Source organism: Pseudophryne corroboree, chromosome 5 (assembly GCF_028390025.1).
Source record: "Pseudophryne corroboree isolate aPseCor3 chromosome 5, aPseCor3.hap2, whole genome shotgun sequence".
Classification (NCBI taxonomy): domain Eukaryota; kingdom Metazoa; phylum Chordata; class Amphibia; order Anura; family Myobatrachidae; genus Pseudophryne; species Pseudophryne corroboree.
The window spans coordinates 455,071,317-455,094,934 of NC_086448.1; the positions used below are offsets into that span (position 1 = coordinate 455,071,317).

Here is a 23,618-nt window from a genome sequence, read left to right on the forward strand (position 1 = left end):
TTGCATTTTAAAATATGTATATAGTAAATTCAGCTAAATGAAAAACCAGTGCCGTTTCTAGCGGCGGGCGAGCCGTGCAACCGCACGGGGCGCCCGCCGCGGCACTTCGTGACTACTCCTCTCTTTCCTCTCTCTTCCACCCGAGCGCTCCTGCTCGGGGGGCGGGGCTTCGCGGAATGACGCGTTTGCGTCGTGACGTCACGACGCAAACGCGTCATTCCGCGAAGCCCCGCCCCCCGAGCAGGAGCGCTCGGGTGGAAGAGAGAGGGAGGAGAGGACTGGAGAAGATAACCATCGACGGAGGAGGCGGCCGGCCCGCGGGACCCGAAGAGCGGCAAGTTGTAAGTATTCTCTTTCTCTCTCTCTCTCTTTCTCTCTCCCTCCCCACTTGACACCTGCCGCACTGTGTAAAATGGGGATACCTGCCACACTGTGTAAAATAGGGATACCTGCCGCACTGTGTAAAATAGGGATACCTGCCGCACTGTGTAAAATGGGGGCACCTGCCGCACTGTGTAAAATGGGGGCACCTGCCGCACTGTGTAAAATGGGGGCACCCTCCACACTGTATAAAATGGGGATACCTGCCGCACTGTGTAAAATGGGGATACCTGCCGCACTGTATAAAATGGGGATACCTGCCGCACTGTGTAAAATGGGGATACCTGCCGCACTGTGTAAAATGGGGATACCTGCCGCACTGTGTAAAATGGGGGCACCTGCCGCACTGTGTAAAATGGGGATACCTGCCGCACTGTGTAAAATGGGGGCACCTGCCGCACTGTATAAAATGGGGATACCTGCCGCACTGTATAAAATGGGGATACCTGCCGCACTGTATAAAATGGGGATACCTGCCGCACTGTGTAAAATGGGGATACCTGCTGCACTGTATAAAATGGGGATACCTGCCGCACTGTATAAAATGGGGATACCTGCCGCACTGTATAAAATGGGGATACCTGCCGCACTGTGTAAAATGGGGGCACCTGCTGCACTGTATAAAATGGGGATACCTACCGCACTGTGTAAAATGGGGATATCTACCGCACTGTGTAAAATGGGGACACATGCCTGCGTACTGTGTAAAATGGGGATACCTGCCGCACTGTGTAAAATGGGGGCACGTGCCTGCGTACTGTGTAAAATGGGGGCACGTGCCTGCGTACTGTGTAAAATGGGGACACCTGCCTGCGTACTGTGTAAAATGGGGATATCTGCTTACCGTACTGTGTAAAATGGGGATACCTGCCTGCCGCACTTTGTTAAATGGGGACACCTGCCTGCCGCACTTTGTAAAATGGGGACACCTGCCTGCCGCACTTTGTAAATGGGGACACCTGCCTGCCGCGCTGTGTAATATGGGGACACTTGCCTGGTGTAATGTGTAAAAAGGGGACTTTTTTATTTTTATTTTTTCCCCCTGTGGTGGGTGTGATATCAGACGAGGCCACGCCCACTGAAATGAGACCACGCCCATTTTAATCAGGCCACACAGCCTTGTTGGGAGCGCGCGCGCCTTCGGCGCGCGCATGCTTTTTTTCTGGCTATATGGGGGGGGGGGGCACGCAATTTTTTTTTATACCAATGGGGGGGCGCATTTTTAAATCTCGCACTGGGAGCCAAATTGTCTAGAAACGGCCCTGTGAAAAACCATAGTTTGTGTACCCTATTTTCATAACGAGAAAAACAGGTATGTGTTTTACTGTTTGTTTGCAGCTAGCAATGCTGTGCTGAGATGCATTCATCATTAATATAAAGACAGGTGCACTGGGACATGGAGTCTTTTGTAAAGAGAAATTTATCACAGCTCTGCTGTCTGGGCAATCTCTGCAGAGGAGTCACTGATTACTAAGGCTTTGTCAATAATTATATGTTGCTCACACTTGCCTGAACTAGCTTATCTCTTCTAAATAGTCATTCTTGGAGGTATAGCAGGATTCGAAAAGATAAATGTAATCAAAAGACTTCATTCTTATCAGTATATGCAGGTTGTTGTTCCTTCTTATTATCTGAAGATTACTAAAGAAATTGAAAGTGCACACACAAAAAAAATTGTAATTGTTTTTATTTACAGTATATTATAAAGCATATATATTTAGGTAGAATAACAAAAAAACAACAATGAATCATATTTGGAAAATTATAACATAAAATTAGTGGTGTATTCAGAAGCACCAAGGGTCAAATTAGGCACAAAGGAAATTAAACCCCCAAAGCTTTATCTTTGTTTCAAATAAGCCCAGAGGGTTTGAGGAATAATCTTCTTCAAGTTTTCATTGTTTTCAGGCACTTGTCCTATCCTATATTTAAATTCGGAGTTGGGTTACTTTACTGTATGCCTCTTTTTCTGAAGAATTTTCAGGGAGTAGTTGCTGTCACTTAAACGTCTCTTTAACTTTATACACTGTCTGCTGTCCTTTGCTACCTCTCATCTATCTTTAGTTTCCTTGTCTTCCTCTCTCAGGGGGTAATTCAGACCTGATCGCTAGAGTGCATTTTTTGCATCCCTGAGATCAGGTAGTTGCTGCCTACAGCGGGAGGGTATGGTGTGTGTGCAGGTGTGCATTCACTTTTGCTGCAGAACTGCACAAACATAAGTTTGTGCAGTCTCTGTGCAGCCCAGGACTGCGATGATCGGGGCCGGAGCTAAAGTTAGAAACGCTGCGTCCCTCCTGTTTTTTCCCGGACACTCCTTGAAAACAGTCAGTTGCCCCCTATAAATGCCCTCTTCCTGTCAATCTCCTTGCGATCGCTGGTGCGTTCGGAATTTTCGTACCATCCCATCGCTGACCAGCAATTCCCGTTGCTGCGGCCTGTCGTGCCTGCCCATCACATGCGCAGTTCAGATCTGATCGCAGGCTGTGAGAAAATGCACAGCAGCGATCAAGTCTGAATTACCCCCTTAGTGCACTCTTTTAGACAATAGTGAGCAGTGACCTACTGTATCTGGTAGATCCAACAATCCTGGATGGCGATAGATCTAGACCCACCTCTGCTCACTAGATGAACTTGCTGGTCACTTGCAGTACACCTATACTGGAGACTCTCTCTCAGGTAAATGGCTCACTTTCTGTGCCTTTAAATTTTAAATGGTATTCAAGGTCTGGATTACAAATGACAATTCCCCATTGGATGGTGTCTGGTACCTGTCATTACACAAGCTGCTAGCTGTGACTTGCTGAACCCTGGAGTTCCACAGATATAGGGTATGTTAGAGATATAGGGTATGGTAGAACTACGGTTTCTTACTGTATGTCACTCTCAGCAGTGGCTACAATCAGTGCAACAGTCAGTGCTTTTTACTCTCTCTCTCTCTCTCTCTCTCTCTCTCTCTCTCTCTCTCTCTCACCCACTTCCTTCAGCACAGGGCTACTTTGGCACTCTTTCCATGACAATTCAATGGTGGGAGATGCACAGGCTTTCTTTTCACTTGGTATCCTTTCTCACTTCACCCCTCTGGGGGGGTATATTCAATTGAAGTCGGATCCATTCTGACATTCATTTGTCGGAATGGATCCGACCTGGGCTATTCAATGACATCTCAATTCGACTTTTAAAAAAGTCGAATTGAGATGCAGGAGGGAAGATGGGGAGAGCCGCGGGCAGATGAAGGAGAGCAGCACTACAGCAGCGGCTATATAGCCACTGCTGTAGCGCTGCTCTCCCCCATCTCACCCCCATGTCACTCTGCCTCTCCCCGTCCCTGCATCACAGCCGCTGCTCAAGGCAGCGTCCACCAGGCTCCAGCAAGCAAGGGCTTGACATCCTCCGGTGTCCACCTGTCTCCAGCAAGCGGCGGATGTGACATCCTCCGGCGTTGCTCTTCCCGTCCCCGGTGTGGCTCTCCCCATCACCGGCGCTGTGCTCCCTGTCTCTGGCGCTGCTCTCCCCATCTCACATCGACTTTTTTTAAAGTCGATTTGAGATGGTCGAAAAGGGGGCCAAAACCTGTCGGTTTTGGTCCCGTTTTCGACACAAGTACATGGATCGGCAGCTATTCCGCCGATCCACGTGCTTTTCGACAAGTCGAATTCCTCGACTTGTAGAAAAATTTGGGGTTATATTGAATAGGTCGGATCCCCTTCCGACCTAAAAAAGTCGAAAACTGCCGTCTTTTCGACAGACGGCAGCTTTTGACCTTAATTGAATATACCCCTAGATCTCTACCACCCCAAATTCATGCCGGCACAATTCTCTGATAAGTCTCAGCGCTTTTTGGGCTTACCAGCCTATTGGGTTCCTGGGAAGGGAGATCTGGCTCCCTATTTGGTTGGCAGCAGCTATTTTGAGTAGCTCACTATGGGAGGCAGCAATTTTGTATACATCCCTTCTGGCAGCAAGAGAGCAATACCTTTTTTACCAATTTTTATGGGGGTTCTTCGGTTCTGGGCAGCGTTGCAAGTATGCGGGTACACTCGGGTACAGAGTACCCTTAAGAATATGGCAGCGGGTACGCAGTACCACTTGCCATACACTTTGCCATTACCACAATTATAATGTGCCACAAAGCAACAAGACCATGGTGCTTGGCAGCATGACGGCTCCTCCCACTTTGTCAGGGATACTGGGAGTACGACAGTGGCTGTATTTTCCTGTTATAATGGAGGCGATACTATATATAGTTATTATCTGGAGGTATCACTATATATTTCTATTATACAGGAGGCATTACTATATATTTTTAGCCTTGCCTCCAGATTTTTTTTAAAAAGGCGCTGTGTTGTGTGGCCACGCCGCTAGTGTCATGTAGCCACTCCCACTAACAGATTGTGGCCACACCCCCTCACAACACATGCCCATGCCCATTTTTCAGCACTCAGTACCACTAAGAAAATATTTCTACTTTCACCACTGGTTCTGGGTGAGCCTTCGTCCAGCCTTCTGTTCCCCTGGTTTTGCTCTACACTCAGAATTTTAGATCAATGAAGCCACAGAGTAGAAATTCAGGTCAATTAAGCCACAGAGTAGAAATTCAGATCAATGAAACCACAGAGTAGAATGAATTTAAACTGTTAGTAGTTCTATATATAGGCTATACAGTCTGTGAAATGAGTGTAGAATTTACAAATACAGTTCTACAAAATTAGACTGGACCTCACAGACCATCCCCAATAATTTGCACTTCTGCAAAACAAACTGTTTTACCACAAAACTATACTAAAACTTTGTTCATACAGTACCTATTCAGAAGTTAATTGTGCACAGTAATAGAGTTAATAACTATTGAAATTTATAAACAATACAATGCAATTCTGCAGAAATAGCACATGCACATGCAGGTTTTGCACAATTTCAAGTTCCACATAAAGCTACTAGACTGCACTCGCTCACCATTGACAGTGACACTTGAGGGTTGGTGTCAGGTTCGGTTTTGCTTGTGTCCCCGGAGGGGGCGCTAGTGGGTCAGTGGAGGTAGGATGGAAGAAGTGAGGAGGCTGGATTGGGTTTCTGCGCATCAGCGCAATGGTGTTTTATTAACATAAAAGTTCACACAATATGGCAGCAGAATAACGTGCAGGAATAAACAAATAAAAGTATGCAATGGAAATGGTGCAGCTTGGAAGCTGAGAGTCTATGGAGGAAATTGTAATGATGGATAAGTTCACTGGTGTGAGAACCAGAATGGTTTAAAACGTGGAGCCAGCAGAGATGGTATTAAATGTGTAGCAAACCTGGTAGCAGATGCAGGAGACTCAGGTGGAAGTTCACAGAGCAGTTTGTTAAACTCAGGCAGCTAGCAAGCTGCTTCACAGGTGAGGTGATGGAATGCACCTGGAGAGAGTCTCTACTGCAGAGGCTGAAGCACACTGCGGTTGTAGTTAGGTGTGGAGCCAAATACAGATGCAGGGGTTGCTGATGCTTGTAGTTCCACGGAGATGTAGGAAGGTAACCAGGAACACGGAGGATCCAGGAAGGTAACCAGGAACACGGAGGAATCCAGACACATGGGTCGCAGGAGTGACACAAAGTTCAGGACAACCACAGGCTCACCCTGCAGCTCCTGATATACCCCCTGGTGTGCAGACATTGGTTGGAGTGGGAAAAGGAGGTGCGGCCAAGCTCCGGATTGGCCGCCGTACTCTGACCGATGGAGACTGTCATGGCGGCGCCCATGCCGCGGCCCGGCGGGAACGCGGCGTGCTCACACGCCCGCTGTTACAGGAGCGTTCCTAGGCCCAGGATGACGTCTGGCGGCAGAGGAGCGGACGACAGCAAAACGTAGGGACCCCGGACGGAGTCCACACCGACGGACAGACGTGGTTGTGGTGAGTCGATTCCTGACAGTACCCCCTCCTTTATGGGTGGGCACTGAACACCCACGTGGCTTGGAAGGATGAGTTCTGTGGAAGACACGGACCAACCTTGGAGCATGGACATCTGACGAATTTACCCAACTTCTCTCCTCAGGACCGTAACCGGACCAGTCGATAAGGTATTGTATACGACCGTACCGGCAACGGGAATCCAGAATCTTCTCTATCTCGAACTCCACGCCCCGCTGAGTTCGTACTTTGGGGCCGACTGGAAGAGCTCTTTGGAAGCGATTCAGGACTAACGGTCTGAGGAGAGAGACATGAAAGGCATTAGGTATTCGTAGAGAAGGTGGTAACTTGAGCTTGTAGGCCACAGGACTGATGACTCTTTCGATGGGAAAGGGACCGATGAAACGTGGTGCAAATTTCATCGAGGGGACTCTAAGACGAAGGTTTCGGGTGGAAAGCCAAACCTTGTCACCAGGTTTCAGGCTAGGAACTGCACGTCTTTTGCGGTCAGCAAAGAACTTATACCGGCTAGAAGCCTTCTTGAGAGAAGCATGAATCTTCCTCCAGGTTGAAGAGAACTGACTCAAGACAGCAGTGGCAGCAGGAACATCAATGTGAGGAAGTTCTTGAAAATCTGGAACACGGGGATGTTGTCCATATACAGCAAAGAACGGAGTTGTTTCTGTAGCAGTATGGTAGCGGAAATTGTGGGCAAATTCAGCCCATGGGAGCAGGTCCAACCAGTCATCTTGAGAAGACGAAACATAAAGTCTTAAAAAGGTTTCTAACTCTTGGTTTACCCTCTCCGTCTGCCCATTCGTCTGAGGGTGGTAGGCTGACGAAAACTTGAGGTGGACTTGCATGGCAGAACAAAGGGCTCTCCAAAATCTTGCCACAAACTGAACTCCACGGTCAGATATAATTTCAGTGGGTAGTCCATGTAAGCGGAAAATCTCCCGTAGGAAGATTTGGGCAAGCTTTAGTGCGGAAGGAAGACCCTGGAGTGGTACAAAATGGGCCATTTTGGTAAACCTGTCAACCACAACCCAGATGGTATTGAATCCTTGAGAAGAGGGAAGGTCAGAGATGAAATCCATGGACAAGTGTGACCAGGGACGGCTGGGAACAGATAATGGTTGTAACTGACCTGCTGGAGATTGTCGAGGAGTCTTGTGCTGCGCACACTTCGGGCAGGATGCCACGAAATCTTTAATGTCAACTTTCATCTTCGGCCACCAGTATGTCTCAGAGAGGAACTTGAAAGTTTTCAGGACACCAGGATGCCCAGTGAATTTTGACTGATGAGCCCAAGACAGCAACTTGGAACGCAGTTCTGGGGAAACAAAAGTCTTACCAGGAGGTGGAGCAGGAGAAACTTGAGACGAAGCAAATACCACTGGACTCAGGATGGAATGCGGAACCGAGTCGGACGTCTCCTCTTCGGACTCCATAGATCGGGATAAAGCGTCTGCCTTGATATTCTGAGAACCTGGGCGGAAATGAAGCTTAAAGTTAAAACGAGAGAAGAACATAGCCCACCGGGACTGGCGAGGATTGAGGCACTGGGCTGCCTTCAAATAAAGCAGATTTTTATGATCCGTATAGATGTTAAACGGAAATTTGGCCCCTTCCAGGAGATACCTCCATTCCTCAACGTCCAGCTTGATCGCTAGTAGTTCTTGATCTCCAATGGAATAGTTAGCTTCTGCAGGGAGGAATTTACGAGAATAAAATCCACAAGGGTGAATCTTCCCATCAGTTCCCTTCTGGGAGAGAACAGCTCCAACTCCTACTGTGGAGGCATCCACCTCCAACTCGAATGGCTTGTTTACATCCGGTTGAGACAGAACTGGAGCAGACATAAAGGCCAGCTTGATCTTTTGAAATGCCGCTAAAGCTTCTTCTGACCAGTTGGAATGATCTGCCCCTTTCCGAGTTAAGTTGGTAATAGGAGCGATGAGAGTTGAAAATCCTCGGATAAATTTCCTATAATAATTGGCGAATCCCAGGAATCGCTGAATAGACTTGAGACTACTTGGAATGGACCAATTGGCAATGGCTTCCAACTTTGTCGGGTCCATCTGGAGATCCGATCCGGAAATTATATACCCCAGGAAGGGTATGGAGGGGACTTCGAAGGTACACTTGGATAATTTGCCGTAGAGACGGTTCTCACGAAGACGTCGGAGGACCTCACGGACTTGCAGACGATGAGAAGAGAGATCTTGGGAGAAGATGAGGATATCATCCAGGTACACTACGAGGTATTTGTACAGAACGTCATGGAAGATTTCGTTAACAAAGTGCTGGAACACTGCTGGGGCATTGCTCAACCCGAATGGCATTACCAGGTACTCGTAATGACCATCTCGAGTATTAAAAGCTGTCTTCCATTCGTCACCACTACGGATTCTGATGAGGTTGTAGGCACCGCGGAGATCTAACTTGGTGAAGATGCGGGCTCCCTTAACTCTATCAAACAATTCAGTGATGAGTGGTAATGGATAACTGTTTTTGATGGTAATGTCATTGAGACCCCGGTAGTCAATGCATGGACGTAATCCTCCATCCTTTTTTTTAACAAAGAAGAAGCCCGCACCAGCGGGTGAAGATGAGGGACGAATAAATCCTTTCTGTAAGTTCTCCCTGATGTAGTCGCTCATCGCCTCAGTTTCAGGAACAGATAACGGATAGGTACGCCCCCTTGGTGGTTTCTTGCCGGGAATGAGGTCAATGGGGCAATCCCACTCTCTATGGGGCGGCAGAACATCAGCGGCCTTTTCACTGAAGACGTCAGAGAAATCTTGGTAAGCCGCAGGAAGATCTGACTGGGTTTTGACTTCAGAAGACTTGATAGGACAAACTTGGGCTAAGCAGGACTGGCGACAATGTGAACCCCAGGAAGTGAGTTGTAACGTAGACCAATCAATCTGCGGATTATGTAGTTGGAGCCAGGGCATTCCCAACACGATCTCCTGGTTTGCCTGAGGAATAACTAAAAACTTTATTAATTCAGAATGCAGGAACCCGACTCCCAGAACCACTGGTCTGGTTTGGTGAGATATATTCCCCTTGGAGATTCGGCTCCCATCTACTGCAGTGATGTAGACTGGATATGAGAGTTCGCAGATAGGCAAACGAAACTTATCCACCGCAGCTTGAGTGATGAAGTTTCCTGCGGCTCCACAGTCCACTAACGCAGCTGCAGACTGAAGACCATCTGTAGTCTTTAAAGTCACAGGAAGAATGAGGTCTTGGTTTGAAGGAGCTTGTCTAGAAGATCCCAACTTGACTCCTCCTTTACAAGTCAGGATCTGGCGTTTCCCGAACGCACTGTACAAGAATTGATCTGGTGACCTGCAGCCGCACAATAAAGACACAGTCTCTCACGGAGTCTTCTTGACCGCTCCTCAGGAGTTAAGCGGGACCTATTAATTTGCATAGGCTCATCAGAAGGTGGAGGCTGAAATTGTACTGAAGGTACCATTCTTGACTTGCGCGGCTCACTACGAGCACGCTCACTGTTGCGTTCGCGGATGCGAGAGTCCAACTTGATACATAGGGAAATCAGTTCAGGCAATTGCTCAGGGACATCGCGGGTTGCCAGTTCATCCTTGATCCGATCTGAAAGTCCATGCCAGAAGGCTGCTACCAGGGCTTGATTATTCCACTGAATCTCTGCGGCTAACGTCTGGAACTGGATGACATATTGTCCCATACTCCGGGTACCTTGACGAAGCTGAATAAGGTCTGCAGAGGCTGATGTTGCACGACCTGGCTCGTCAAAGATACGTCTGAAGGTTGACACGAATTCAGCGTAGTTGTTCATCAGAGGGTCAGCACGTTCCCACAGAGGAGACACCCAACTCAAGGCAGAACCAGAGAGCAGTGAGATAATGTAGGCAACCTTGGATCTTGATGTGGGGAAATTGTGTGATAATAATTCAAACTGGATTTCACATTGGTTAAGGAACCCGCGACATAACTTCGGACTGCCATCATATTTGCTAGGCACAGGCAGGTGCAAGCGTGACACTGGAGCTGATGCAGCCGGCGTAGAAGAACTCACAGCACTTGCAGGTGCTGGGGTAACTGGAACTGGAGTAGCAAGTACACTAGGCAGGGTTTGCTGTAGTGTATCAATCCGGGAGGACATCCCTTGCAGAAACTGGAACATCTGCTGCTGCACAGACTCTTGACCATCCAAGCGGGAGACCAGATTTTGTAAGGCCCCTGACCCCACACTCTGACCACCGTCCAAGTCCATCGGTCCTGAACTTACTGTCAGGTTCGGTTTTGCTTGTGTCCCCGGAGGGGGCGCTAGTGGGTCAGTGGAGGTAGGATGGAAGAAGTGAGGAGGCTGGATTGGGTTTCTGCGCATCAGCGCAATGGTGTTTTATTAACATAAAAGTTCACACAATATGGCAGCAGAATAACATGCAGGAATAAACAAATAAAAGTATGCAATGGAAATGGTGCAGCTTGGAAGCTGAGAGTCTATGGAGGAAATGGTAATGATGGATAAGTTCACTGGTGTGAGAACCAGAATGGTTTAAAACGCGGAGCCAGCAGAGATGGTATTAAATGTGTAGCAAACCTGGTAGCAGATGCAGGAGACTCAGGTGGAAGTTCACAGAGCAGTTTGTTAAACTCAGGCAGCTAGCAAGCTGCTTCACAGGTGAGGTGATGGAATGCACCTGGAGAGAGTCTCTACTGCAGAGGCTGAAGCACACTGCGGTTGTAGTTAGGTGTGGAGCCAAATACAGATGCAGGGGTTGCTGATGCTTGTAGTTCCACGGAGATGTAGGAAGGTAACCAGGAACACGGAGGATCCAGGAAGGTAACCAGGAACACGGAGGAATCCAGACACATGGGTCGCAGGAGTGACACAAAGTTCAGGACAACCACAGGCTCACCCTGCAGCTCCTGATATACCCCCTGGTGTGCAGACATTGGTTGGAGTGGGTAAAGGAGGTGCGGCCAAGCTCCGGATTGGCCGCCGTACTCTGACCGATGGAGACTGTCATGGCGGCGCCCATGCCGCGGCCCGGCGGGAACAGCGTTCCTAGGCCCAGGATGACGTCTGGCGGCAGAGGAGCGGACGACAGCAGAACGTAGGGACCCCGGACGGAGTCCGCACCGACGGACAGACGTGGTTGTGGTGAGTCGATTCCTGACAGTTGGGTTTTGTTGCCCACAAACCCCCTTACACTGCTAGATCAGCTACATGCATTTTATATGTACTGTATGAGCCTGATTCTGTGTTGAACACAAAACCAAGACCAGGGTCATATTAACATATTGGCACATTGGACAGCTGCCCAGGGCAACACAATTCCAGGGGCCTTCGGGCAGGGGCGGGTGGAGGCAAAACAGCATTGTCCCAGCCTGCAGCCATACTGTGAATGGTTGTCAGCATGCAAATTGGTGGATAGCTGGTGCTATCCACCAATCACAGTGCTGACAGCTATTTTCTGTATGGAAACATGTGGAGAGATAGCGCAGGACCAAAGGAGGAATAAATTATGATTTTTTTTTTATTGGCTCCTGTGAATGGGTATGTAGGGGAACCAATGCAATCTTTTGCCCAGGGCCTACTATGCTGTTACATAGTTAGTGAGGTTGAAAAGAGGCAAAAAGCCAATCTGGTTTAACCTGTATTGTGTTAAGCTGAAGTAATGGTTTAGTACCAATTACACTTACCACTCCCAGATATTTAATGTCAATATGTTAGAAATTTGTCCAAACCATTATTAAATGCATTTACAATGTCTGCCATTATTACCTTCTCCGGCAGGGAGTTCCAAATCTTTATTGCCCTTACCGTGAAGAATCCAAGCCCTACGTTGTGTACAGAATTTTCTCTCCTCTAGCCTCAGCAAGTGCCCACGTGTCCTATACAGAGATTTTTTTAATAAACAAATCCCCTGCTAACTCCTTGTAATGACCTGTCAAAGTCGAAAAATATTGCAGTACACACATCACGTACAAACTACACACAGAGGGCCTCCGCGCGTGTACTTGTTCTGCCGTGGGTGCACATATCCGCAATTTGCGTATGGTCGCTCCCGCGGTCCTGTGCATTAGCGTGTGGTATCGGTATTTACGGTAGAGTTTGTGAACACATGGAAAGCTATCAAAACACATTACATATTTAATCCAAATAGTGCACATTGTACACATAGTCTCCCTGCACCACATCAGTAAGTTACAGCAGTTTAAATGGTAACAGAACAAAGGGATTCACCTTTACAGGATAGGAGGGGACAGAACAAGGTTATAAGGTGGTGTTTGGTATCCAGCCGTAGAGTATTTTAAGGGTAACATTCCGGTGTTGGTCTGCAGCAGATCGCATGTTCCTGCGGATAGTTATGTGCAGGAGCAGAATATAGATATAAACTGTATTTACTGTACATTATGTATGCGGCGGGAATCCAGAGGAGACCACCCACAAGAGCAGTTGGAACAGACATCGCCCACCTATTCAAACCGACCTATGACCTCTCCTGTACTTTAAGTGACCATCCCTGTGTCCAATGGACAAAGAGATTACAGTATCCATTGTGTTAGGTTTTGGAAGAATTGTATAAAGAGAGCCTGCTGCAGGCCTGGTCAGACACAAGACTCACAAAGTTATCTATCTAGATGACGGAGGACCAGACTGGGTAGCGCGGCGAAATCCAAACAAGTATGTAACATTGACTGTAGCCATTGTTCTGTTGTATTGTATTATATTGTATTGTATATATTGTAACCCCCTTTCAGTAATAATATGCTGTGGTGTCGGAACCCAGCAGTTTATTTACAATCTGGTGTCGTGTCTTCCTTTCACTGCTAAGGTTTAAAGTGTATTATTATCGCATTGCATAGCTGTTAAGGGTTTGCGGTGTATCTCTGGGTGTGTATGCGCTGTGTGTACTTTGTACCGTCAGCGCGGCATTTGTTGTTCGCAAAGTCCGTACACAGTACAGGACTCTTTACGCTAATAGCGTAAAGAGTACGTAGAGTGTGTATTAAGTATAGCGGCCGCAGCGGCTCCATGGTAAAGTGTATTTAAAGTGTGTTTAAGGTATAGCTTTCATCCCTGTATATAAATCAACATTCTCAATTGGGGGCTCCGTCAGGAATTCCACATACTCACAGCCTAACAGGTCACAGCAGACTTAATCTATCAGCAAAAGGCTGGACAGAAAGTATCCTACGTAACCTTTTCTTGGTCGGTGGATACACTAAAAACCCTACTTGTGTGCTGATTAGATGACGTCTGCTCTGTATGGTTTGTAGAGATGCTGGTAGAACCCGTAAAGTAAACAGGAAAAAAGCTATTTAAAAATCTGTGAATTTTTTTTGGCGCTAAAAGCGTACACAACAAAAGGCACCCATACCCTTTGTATACCCTCTCACATTGTTGCCATAAGACTCAAATTGTTAGATTCATTTAGATCTGTGTGAAACCGGTTAAATTTTGTTGCTATGTAGTTAAAACTAAAATAATTGTTTAAGGAAGTAAGTGTAAAGCACAAACGCAGTTCTGGCCCAGTCGTAATAGGGTTAAACGGAACAAGTGTGTGTTGTGTTTAGTGGGCAATAGTAGTTTTTATTGCTCACATTTATAGAAGTGGTGTGATTTGTTTTATTGCGTATGCACATTGGTACACGTGGTACGGAACGTGAGGACAGCGTACAAAAAACCGTGCACGTGGCGCAAGACCGCACACGTGGCATAGAGGTACGCATGGTTGCGTAATTACGCAAGCTTGCGTAGGGTTGTGTGTGCATAATAAAACTACACAATAGTTTGTTTCGTTTAAAGGTGGGACAGTAGCCACGCTACAATAGCACAAAACTGCCCGGTTTCTAATGCAGATTAATATAAAAAAAAATTTAGTATAAAAACATTTTTTTAAATTGCCTCTGGGGTAAAGCTGCCAACCTGAATGAATCCAAATTTTCTGTACAGAAAAACAGTGTATTTGAGTGATCAAACGTAGGAGTGGATATTTGAACCCCGGGAAATCGGGATCCCGTCGTGTGGTACATCAAGTAAGAGGAGGCTTGGTGGCGTGAAGTGGCTGACTCACGTTAGTATAAGGTTTAATGCGCAAATCGTGAGGTTATTTGCAAAGGAGCGTGATAGTGCATAAGTATTGCAAAGTATTAAAGTAAAAAGGATTTTGTATTACGCTCCGGGCTGAGGGTCACAGTTTGTACATTGACCCGTGGTTGTACGGCAGATAGGTAACAAGTACCTATACGCTGTGCAATTGGACCGCGCGTTTGTGGGTGCGATATATACAGCGCAACTTGATACCCCTTTAAGAACTTTTGCGTAAAATCGCGTTATCATGAGCGCTGTGTAGAGCATATGCAAGCGTGATTTGTGTATAAGTGTATAGGGAGTTTTTCGCTGGTCTCTCTCAGGAAAACCTCCAGCGGTGTATATTCACTGGAATAGGTAAGTCACTCCTAAACATTTGTGAATAGAAACCAGATAGGGGCCTCACTGGGTTTGCGGTGGTCACTATTGGAGTGAGTCGTGGTACTCGGCTGAGAATGAGTGGGTGAAAGCGCTCTAAGAACTTTCACCGTCTATTCGTATTGTGCATTGGGGATTGCGTAAAAAGGAAAAAGTCAGCGATGGTATCCAATTGCACAAGCGGTGGACGTTTTGTAGCCAGGGTTCAGGTTGAAGAGCCGCGGCCCAAGGGGTCAGCGAGGTTTGTTATGTGTGGTAAATATGGATCACACACGGAAGACTTTTTGTCTGAATGGGTACGTATGACTGACAAAGATAGGGTACCATTCCCTAGGGTGGGCAGCTTTGAACCAGAGGTATTACAGAACTTAAGGATAAGGATATGTCTGATAAAATCCAAGAAACAAAGGATTAGACATACAGATTGTTTAAATGTATGGCAACAGGAGGGGGATGTGCAAAGGGAATTAGCTCGCGCAGCAGGTTCCAAACCTAGTGGGAAAACAATGGCGACCGCACCACCACCACCATATATTGTGGGGGAGAAAGTAGCTACAGACAATGGTACATTGGTACAGGATAGGAGAGTAATTGATAAATGTACTAACGCTAACCCTTGCCAGTTGTATCCCATTTTAAATTTTTCCCAGGACTGCGAGCAGGAAGATGAACCCAGCACGATATCGGCACTCTCTCTAGCAGCCACCATACAGGACACTCAGGTGGGCACGGCCCAACCAACAAGAGCAGTAGTCAGGCCCCCTAGCGGAGGGATAAGTGAGGTCGTGTCCACAGGTAAGTACGGTACCATACATTATGCAGAGACAATAGCTCCCCACATTGTAGAATCAAACCAGAATGATGTAATTGAATTAAATCCTGTCAGGGTGATTGCAGTCCCCAATGGGAAGACTGATGCTCAGGGAGTCACTCCCATCAGGAACATTGCCATGCACTGTCCCTGGTCCCGAGCAGAGTTAAGGTAAATTATGTCAGAATTTCCCGATCCCAGAAAAGATCTAGTCGCATGCCTGAGGTTTATTAAAGAGTTAGGTAACGCCAACGAACCCATGAACAAAGATTGGTGAACAGTGCTACGGGTATGTTTACTCTCAAATATTGACCCTGCAAAATTCATAACTGATTGTAAGTTAGACGCAGAAGTACCTCTCACTGGTGAATACAATCAGGAGAATGTACTGTACGACAAATCAATCTGCAATTAGGAGTATATTTCCCTACTGCTGCCAAGTGGAATAAAATCTTTTCCATAAGACAAAAGGAAGGTGAAATGGCATCCGAATATTTCCATCGAGCACTGCAGGAAATGTCTAGATACACTGGGATCGAGGACATAAAAGATAATGCGCATCACAGGGAGGTAGCTGTTACTGTATTAATGGATGGGTTAAAAGAGGCATTAAGAGCAAGGATACAGACCTCTCTACCAAACTGGAGAGGTATCTCAGTGGCTGCATTGAGAGAGTCCGCTATCGAGCACGACAGGAACATCAGTAAGCACAGGGAGTCTCAGGGGGAAAAGCTGATGACAGTGAGTATAGACGCACTTACCAAAAAGCCATATCAGCCGAAACCCCAGACCCCTGATGGTAAGTCACGTATAGTAACATGCTATGCTTGTCACCAGGTGGGACATTACTCGAGGGAATGTAAGAATAAAGGTACCCCCTAGACCAGGATATGAACTACAATACAATGCACATAATTGGGATCAGGGACCACTTAGGAGAAATTACGAGCCACATGCAGGGGAAACAAGGAGGTACCCATCAAGGAGAGACTGGCAGGCCTCCGAAAATTCTCAGCTACCCCCCTCACATATTGTAGCTGCCAATGCGCTGCAGGAGGGTCTCAACACACAATAGAGGTTGGGCCACACCTGTAGTCTGCAGCCAGTGAAGTTGATTGCTAGCCTTGGTAGTGAACCTGAGGTAACGGTTGATGTAGCTGGTGTACCATTACCTTTTCTCGTAGATATAGGGGCGGCCAGGTCAGTGTTAAATTCAACGATAGGTATAAAAACTACGGGTAAAACAATTTCGGCAATGGGAGTAACAGGAACTGTGCAACAATACCCTTTGAGTAGACCGGCAGAGAATACGATAGGGCCTTTGCAAACCAAACATTCTTTTCTGCTGGCAGCATCGGCTCCGACTAATCTACTCGGCAGAGACCTATTGTGTAAAATGCGGTGTGTCATATATTGTACTCCTGAGGGTGTCTTTTTGTATATACCTGGGAACCACGCTCAAGAAGTACTAGATATATTAGACACCCCTCAAAGGCTAATGTCGCATTCTACTGTTATAGACAAGTATCCATCAAAGGTAGAGGAAATGATCTCACAAATACCGGGTTCCCTTTGGACCAAAGATGGACAAGACACTGAATTGATGGCAAATGTAGCTCCAGTAGTAGTACAAGTAAAAGATGGTAGGATAGCTCCAAAAATCCCTCAGTATCCTCTGAAGCCAGAGGTAGAATTAGGAGTGTACCCTGTCATAGAGCGGCTGCTACAGCAGGGCATCCTAGTCAGGACGTCCAGCACCGCCAATAGTCCCATCTTCCCTGTGAAAAAGAGTGGGGGGAGGGGTTATAGGCTAGTGCAGGATCTAAGGGGGATAAACACGATAGTTGAGAGCCAATTCCCCATAGGAAGCTGGATTACACTGCTACCAGTGAAACGCGTTGAGCTTATTCATCTACCTGGATATCACTCCCATACCCATTTCTGGGACTGTCTAAACCTTGGCTTTAAATGGACACTTCCAGCCACTGAGGACACTTTGCAAACTAAGACCCGATCCATCTCTACAGCTAGGAATGGACTCTTCCTAAAGCTGATGCCATCATATCACACTGTGGATTCGGTAACTACCTTTGTGTTCCGGTGTATGCTATTAGGAGACTGTCCTAGCTATAAGGATTCATACAGAGCAATTAAGGGGAGTTGAAAAATCATCTTTTATCCAGTGAGATAATATTATCTGCAAGTGCCATATTTATGGGTAATAGGAATCGATTCCTGTATTTTTAAATGTTATAATAAATCTGTTATATAATTTTATCAAAGCAAACCGTCTTATTATTCTCAGCCAGCGCTGGTATACTGTTTTTTATTTCTTTATTATTGGAGGACTTGACCATCCTCCTACCAGCTGCTGTTGACTGCGCACTCACATATTTCTTTTATTTTTACACCAATTCCCCGTAGTGCCCAATCCAGCAGTCATCCTTATGCAAATTTCCTCTACGGCAATTTATTTTACTGTCATTGACCTCTGTTCTGCTTTCTTTTCTGTCCCTCTTCACCCTGACAGCCAATATCTTTTTGCTTTTACATACAGGGTAGTACAGTACACCTGGACTCGTCTACCCCAAGGTTTCATTGACAGCCCGAGTATTTTCTCTCAGGCCTTGCATGACTGTTTACAATCCTTTCAACCTGAGAGTGGATCAGTGCTAATACGGTATGTCGATGACTTATTGTTATATTCTGACTCACTAGAATCGTCCTTGAAAGACACAAAACAGCTTCTGTTTCATCTTTCTCAAACGGGACACAAGGTTTCAAAGGATAAGCTGCAGTTGTGCCAGACCAGGGTAAAATATTTGGGACATTGCTTGACCCAAGGACTTAGACACCTCACCGCTGATAGAATACAGGCGATTCGCGACATGACTCTGCCACAAACGCATCAACAGATCCGCACTTTCCTTGGAATGTGTGGGTACTGTTGAAACTGGATTCCAGGGTTCTCTATACTGGCTTTACCTTTGCAAGAAATGGTCTCTTCAAACAAACCAGAACGGGTCTTGCACACAGATGAGTCTGAACTGGCATTTGAGAGGCTCAAACAGTGCCTATCACAGGCACCTGCATTAGGTATGCCAGATTTTGAGAAGCCCTTTGAATTGTACGGTACAGAAAGTGCAGGGTGTGCGGCAGGCGTTTTAACTCAGAGACATGGTGATGCCAGCAGCCCAATAGCATACTACAGTGCACAGTTGGACACGGTAGCGCGGTCTCTCCCCACTTGCTTGTGAAGTGTTGCAGCGATAGCTTTGCTGGTAAGTAAAAGCGAGGACGTAGTGTTAGGACATGACCTGACCATTCATACACCTCATGCAGTATCAGCCTTACTGAACTCAGCCCAAACCAGACATGTCTCATCTGCTCGGTTTACAAAGTGGGAATTATCACTGATGGCCCCGGTAAACATCATCATTAAGAGATGCAGCTCACTAAATCCTGCAACTTACTTGCCAAGTGTGCCTGGACAGGCACAAAGGGTGGAGGATGAGAATAATGGTGAAGGAGGATTTAGTGCAGATACTGATACGCATGATTGTATGGAATACCTGAATCAGACTTTAACAGCGAGACCTGACATCAGTGACAACCCACTGGAAGGAGTAGACTTTACCTTCTACACTGACGGTAGTTGCCACAGACAGACAGAATCGGGAGACTTGTGTACTGGATATGCAGTTGTAGACGATAGAGGTATCCTAGAAGCTGAACCCCTGGGCCCACCGCACTCAGCACAAGTTGCTGAGTTGGTCACCCTAACCAAAGCGTGTGAATTGGCCAAGGGTGTCAGCTAATATATACACAGATTCTAAGTACGCCTTTGGAGTAGTGCATGATTTCGGGGCCCTATGGCGCTTCAGAAATTTCATGACGGCAGCTGGCACACCTGTAGCGCATGCGTCCCACATAAAAAGGCTTCTAACAGCGATACAGGAACCAGACAGAGTGGCTGTTACCAAGTGCAAAGCACATACTTACAACCAAGACCCAATTTCACTTGGTAACAGCCGGGCAGACGAAGCTGCTAAATTAGCAGCCAGCACCCCCATACATACAAACGAACATCACATCACTGATGACATTTAACACGATCAACACACAACAATTAATTGAAATGCAAGATTTGTGTTCTTTACAGGAAAAGGCAGTCTGGAGGTCAAAGGGGTATGGCCAGGAATCCTCAGGACTGTGGACAGGTGGACAAGGTAAGCCGGTGGCCCCCAGAGCATATCTTCCAAGCTTAGCTGAGGCGGCACACGGTCTGACTCATCTGGGCAAAGAGGGTATGTGCAAGCTGGTAAGAGCTTACTGGTGTGCGCCAGGATTCTCTTCTCATGCAGGTAAGAGAGCAATGAAATGTTTTACTTGCTTGAGGAAGAATATTGGAAAGTCAATACCAACAGAGCCATTCCATATCCCTCCGACAGATGGACCTTTTCAGGTAATACAAATCGATTTCATACAGTTACCACCCTGTAGGAATTTGAAATATGTGTTAGTTTGTATTGATGTATTTTCCAACTGGGTAGAAATACCACAAATACTGCTACGTTCACTGCAAAGAAAATTGTGCAGGAATTTGTGTGTAGATATGGTATCCCTAGAATAATTGAAAGTGACAGGGGTACCCGTTTTACAGGTGAAGTCTTTCAGGTCATGTGCAAACTGATGGGAACTAATAGCAAGCTGCATACTCCATACCGTCCACAGGTGAGTGCAAAGGTAGAGAGAGTGAACAGCACTATTAAGAACAAGCTGAGTAAATTAATAGCTGAAACTGGATTGTCGTGGCCAGAAGCTTTGCCACTAGTGTTGTACAGCATCAGAACCACTCCCAGGTCTCCCCTTAACCTATCACCCTTTGAAATTCTTTTTGGTCGACAACCTCATGTAATGATAGACCCCCTGGATGATTTGAAATGTAATAATGAAGTGACTGTGAAATATTTGGTTGGGATGAGCCAGCAGCTGAGAAATCAACAAAAAAATTTAAAGCTGGTGATTCCTGACCTACCGAACAGTAATTGTCATGACATTGAGCCTGGGGATTATGTGATGATTCGAAATTTCTTACGCTCAGGTTGCCTCATAGACAGGTGGGAAGGACCATATCAAGTCTTGTTAACCAGCACGACAGCATTGAAGGTCGCCGAAAGAGAGACTTGGGTCCACTCGTCCCACTGCAAGAAGGTCGCTGACCCGGAGAGAACTCATGACAAAGAGCAGAGTGTAGAGAATCTCGTATCACTGGAGTGTCTGTTCCGGGAAAGTTGAGAGGCAGGACTGTTGAAGGGCATCTGAGCACAGAGAGTAACAAGACCTAGAACGGTTGTCGTACCACTTTCTTTTTTCACCTCCCCCTGCATTTTTCCTTTCTTTTCTCCTTATTTTCCTCCTTTCCCCTAATGAAATGGATCGATCACAAGAGATTGCGTTTCGGGTTCTGTTAGTAATTCTGGTTTTGATAAGGACAGTTTGTTTTGGTAAGGGTCCCAGAGAGGTCGAGCAGGGATCTGGAATGGGTTCTGATGGCAAGTATGAATTTGTAGGATCTCAGGATTAGCGCATCACTTTAGTAAAGGCTGGCATCAGTAAGCGCTCTGGTAGTCAGGGAGCTCGGAGGCACCGTGAGGGGTTATTGCCTGAGGAATATTGTATTTGTAGGAATTGTGAGAATATAGTTGAGGATGGGTGCATCCAGAGATGTCAGTCCAACCTTAATATCGACATGGACCGTCATCCGTTGAGTGATTACCACTCACTAGTGGGTAAGGTCTTAAACCAGACAGAATGCTGAGTGTGCTCACAGGTACCTCAAGGTCAGAGCAAGTCAGGATTAGTACCGTACCCTTTAGCAATAGATTAGGTACTCGAATTACGGGGTGGGAGACCGGTGGACAAGAAATTCAATATCTCTAGGCCCCCTAGCTTGAAGCTCCACCAGTATCATGTAGACAGGTCCTTACTGTGCTTTAATATTTCCAATTACCGAAAACCAGGAAATTGGGAAGTGACGTGGAATAACCAGACAATGACCTTTTCACACAGAGCTGATAGGATACCCATAGACTCTGAACTTGTACGCCAAATAGCCAACAGTGGGAGGTATTTTCGGTATAGGTATACTCATGGAAGCAAGACCATGTGGGTTGGAAAGGTATCGCCAGGGTATTGTGCTCATATCATCCAGCCCGATACTTGTACTGAGCAGATGGGAGAACTAGGGACTAGTTTCTTTACTTGGAAAATTTGTAATATGGTGATGTTATATTTTGTCCCCTATGTTCTCCCAAATGATGCCTATTTCATATGTGGGAGGAAGGCGTACAAGTGGCTTGCCCCAAGCTCAGAGGGATTGTGTTATATTGGGAGAGTACTGCCAGAGGTCATAACCATAACCCATGATAAGATGAAGACGTTCACCGCAGTGCTTAGGCTCCTTATACTCATACTCACTATGAACACATCATCAAGAAACACCTCATAGATAGGGCAGAGCACGCAGCCTCTGATTTGATCCACGAATCCACCGGGATTCAGTTCCTTCTCGCATTAGACATCACCCGTACTGCCAGAGGAACTATAAATTATAGGTATATTCATGCGCTAGCGAACTTGATAGATAATAAGATGTATGACGACACCTTCAGGTATACGGGAATGGAGTTACAAGCTTACAAGAAGGAACTGATTCAGCACAGGATGGTCCTTAATTATGTTACAGCCGTGACTGGTGGGTACTGTGTTACTCTGGCAACTCAATATGGTGTGAAGTGCTGTACATATATTACGAACAGCACTGACGACCCCACGGAGATTATCGATCGATTATCGATTATCGATCTTGCAGTTGAAGTGGGAGTTCAGGAGGAAGCACAACCTTACCTTAGCGACTGTGAGTAATGAACTGACCGGCTGGGTCTCATTGTTGAACCCACGCAAATGGTTCTCAGGTTTAGGAGAGTGGGCTCAGAATGTCATTATGGGTGTTGGGAAGTTTCTCCTTTGTATCCTGTGAGTCGTCATAATTATTGGTTCGATATTCAGGTGTGTTCGAATTCTAACACGGCGCAAGCACGGCACAAAGTTGATGAGTCTAAGGAGCAAGGGCGCTGTTATAGCAGCAGATTTAATTTATGACCCATCCATAGAGACAGTGTTATGATAAGGATTGCAAATGAATTCCATGGCCTGTTTCTTTCACCCGTTTTTCTTTTGTTTCCCCCTCTGCCCAGATACATCCATCCGGAAAAGACATCAGCCCTACCCAAAATGTTTATGTGAATGTATTTTATATATGTGTCTTATCTTCATCTCTGCAACCTCCAGTTAATGGCACACATAGTCGACAGGTGATATCAACATATACTAGTACTCACATATGTTTCCCCTCCATGTATCATCAACTAAATGTGCACCCCATTTGCTGGAATAAGAAGCCGAAAAGAGCTCGGTAGTGTTTGTTGGCCCATTTACAGACTCTTAATATGGGATGAGAAGGATTTAATGTATACTTCGCAATACCTCGAAGCGTATTACATATACGGCACGATGATTTATGCCCCTCAGACATGGATTCATACATACATGCTTTTTACTATCCCACTAGGTCATATATTTCCCACGTACAACTCTCCCCCGACCATCCAAGCTTCTATATATATTGTATAGATATTTTTCTGTTTATTGATTAGATAGTGGCAGTTATTGGTGACTGCCAAAGGGTGGACAGTCAAAGTCGAAAAATATTGCAGTACACACATCACGTACAAACTACACACAGATGGCCTCTGCGCGTGTACTTGTTCTGCCGTGCGTGCAAATATCCGCAATTTGCGTATGGTCGCTCACGCAGTCCTGCGCATTAGCGTGTGGTATGGGTATTTACGGTAGAGTTTGTGAACACATGGAAAGCTATCAAAACACATTACATATTTAATCCAAATAGTGCACAATGTACACAAAGTCTCCCTGCACCACATCAGTAAGTTACAGCAGTTTAAATGGTAACAGAACAAAGGGATTCACCTTTACAGGATAG

At 46.3% G+C, this 23,618-nt stretch overlaps 1 long non-coding RNA gene across 1 annotated transcript in view; it reads left to right on the forward strand.

Moving 5' to 3' along the window:
- Window positions 1-201: 201 nt before the first annotated feature.
- Window positions 202-23,618, forward strand: part of LOC134927860 (uncharacterized) — a 167,893-nt gene continuing 144,476 nt past the window's right edge. The window contains exon 1 of the long non-coding RNA XR_010177754.1: window positions 202-341. This is a non-coding gene — a long non-coding RNA (uncharacterized LOC134927860). The remainder of the gene's footprint in view (window positions 342-23,618) is intronic.